Source organism: Hakea prostrata, chromosome 10 (genome assembly GCF_041222555.1).
Source record: "Hakea prostrata isolate BN-2017 chromosome 10, UWA_Hpros_2, whole genome shotgun sequence".
NCBI lineage: Eukaryota > Viridiplantae > Streptophyta > Magnoliopsida > Proteales > Proteaceae > Hakea > Hakea prostrata.
In genome coordinates this window covers 7,485,572-7,487,833 of record NC_142609.1, presented here as the reverse complement: position 1 = coordinate 7,487,833, position 2,262 = coordinate 7,485,572, and the positions used below count along the sequence as shown (strand labels likewise).

The following is a 2,262-nucleotide window of genomic DNA, read 5'->3' as shown; positions in this document are numbered from 1 at the left end:
TTCTCTTTCTCTTGAACATGTAGGTGAAGATTCATAATAGAAGAACATGTCCTCTAACTTTGTTGTAGAGTTGTTGCTGCATTGCTACAACAACGGAGTAGAATATTCTCAGATCCAATTCAAATGGAATTGACCAAAAAGGGCTAACTTAAGTGGACAAAATTCTTGTAATACATGACGGTTTTCAGCCCTTGATCTCAAGAGGAAAGTTCTAATCCTATGGCCAGAATCTAACCTAATGATTGAAGACATTTATGGAAGAAAGAGAAGAGAGGCAAGGAGGAGAGAGGAGACACATTCAGCTAAGGTTGGGAATAGAGACTCGGCTGAGAGGAGGGAAGATAGAACCAATGCTGGAGCTCTTGTGGAAGCAAGGAGCTGCTGGAGTTGCTGATTTGCTGGAGAAGAAGGCTGGAGCTCTTGTGGAAGCAAGGAAGCTTTAGTTTATTCTTGTTTTTATAACTCTATCTTCTTACTTTCTAGTCTCATGTCAACTATACTTGGTTTTATGCATTTGAATTCTGTTATGGGCTAAATCTTAGCTGTGTTGGGATGATAGTAGTACCTAAACCTGGATTTTGATATATAACTAATCATGTGTTCTTTAGTTTTATTGCAATCCACTTTATTGTTAATGAATTCAGCATGTTGTATTGACTAATTTCAGTTCTTGAATGATCTTTCTTGAATGAAAGTTATGATTTCATTAATTGGAAAATTAATGAAGTCTAGGTGTTTGTTGAATTGTGTGAGTTAGCATCATCTTTAATTAGGTTGTGTTAATTAGTAGGTTGGGTAGGAATACCCAATTACCTCACATTACCATTGATTGGTTTGGGTTTAAATTGCATACTTAATTCAATTCTTCATAGGAATATGCAGATGTTGACTTAGGATGCTAGCTTATGTGTATTGGAAAATACCATAGTGCCATTCATTCCAAGTTCTTGATTTATCTTGGGGTTGTAGTATTGCTTTAGTATTTGTGTTATAAAATTCAGGGGAAGGGAAACTTCATTCCTAACACACTTGTCACTCATTAAGTTTCTTCCATTGCTTAATCCATATTTTAGTTCCTTAGTTTTCTTTATCTGTCATTTGGTTATTTAGTTAGTCAATCACCAATCAACCTTGTTAATTTCATTTAAATCAATTTTACTTTTACATTGAAAGTTAAGGATATAATTCTCCTTGGGATCAATTTTGTACTTATCATTTATTACTTGATTGCGATACGTATACTTGCGTAATATCTTGAGATACAAGGAACAAGTTTTTGGCGCCGTTGCCGGGGAATTTTGTCTTTAATAATTAGTGTATAAGTAAGTTTTAGTTATCTACTGAAATTTCTTTACTTTGATATTAGTTTCCTTTTATTCTCAGGTGCTTTTACCCTTGTATGAGTCCGCTGCCTGATCAAGAGTTGATACCCTTTGACTTTGAAATCGAAAGGACATTTCGAGCTAGAAGAAGGAAGTAGCGAGGTTTAGCAGCAGGTCAAACAATGGCTGAAGCAATGAGATATGGGTTGAATAATAATGAGAATAATATGGCAGCTGAGGGTGATGATAGAGATAGGGCCATTAGAGGATATGCTGTCCCAAGGTTGCATGAGCTGAATCCAAGTATAGTAAAGCCAGAAATTCAAGCATTACATTTTGAACTTAAGCTCGTGATGTTCCAAATGCTTCGGACTATAGGACATTCGTGGGATGCCAACAAAAGATCCTCATCTCCATCTTAGACTCTTCATGGAAGTAAGTGATTCTTTCAAGATACCGGGAGCAACTGAAGAAGCCTTGAGATTGAAGCTATTCCCTTACTCATTGCGGGATAGAGCAAGAGCATGGTTGAACTCCTTACCTCCACAATCAGTAGCCACATGGAATGATTTAGTAGAAGTTCTTGATGAAGTACTTCCCTGCATCAAAGAATGCCAAGTTCAGAAATGATATCACTGGTTTTCAACAGTTGGATGGTGAATCTTTGTATGAGGCATGGGAAAGATTTAAGGAGCTCTTGCGTAAATGACCTCACTATGGTATTCCTCATTGGATTCAAATGGAGACTTTCTACTATGGTTTAAGTGGACAAACTCGATCCATAGTGGATGCATCAGCAAATGGGGCTATATTGGCAAAGTCTTACAATGAAGCTTATGAGATCTTGGAGAGAATGGCCAACAACAACTACCAATGGCCAGTTGAGAGAGGTGCTGCAAATAAGAGAGTGGCGGGGATTTATGAGTTAGATGCGTGTGAC

The 2,262-nt window shown here is 37.3% G+C and overlaps 1 non-coding gene across 1 annotated transcript; it reads right to left on the bottom strand.

Moving 5' to 3' along the window:
* Positions 1–1,938: 1,938 nt before the first annotated feature.
* On the bottom strand, positions 1,939–2,045 carry LOC149001786 (small nucleolar RNA R71). The gene has a single exon (XR_016170511.1). It is a non-coding gene; the product is annotated as a small nucleolar RNA R71 (small nucleolar RNA).
* Positions 2,046–2,262: the final 217 nt, after the last annotated feature.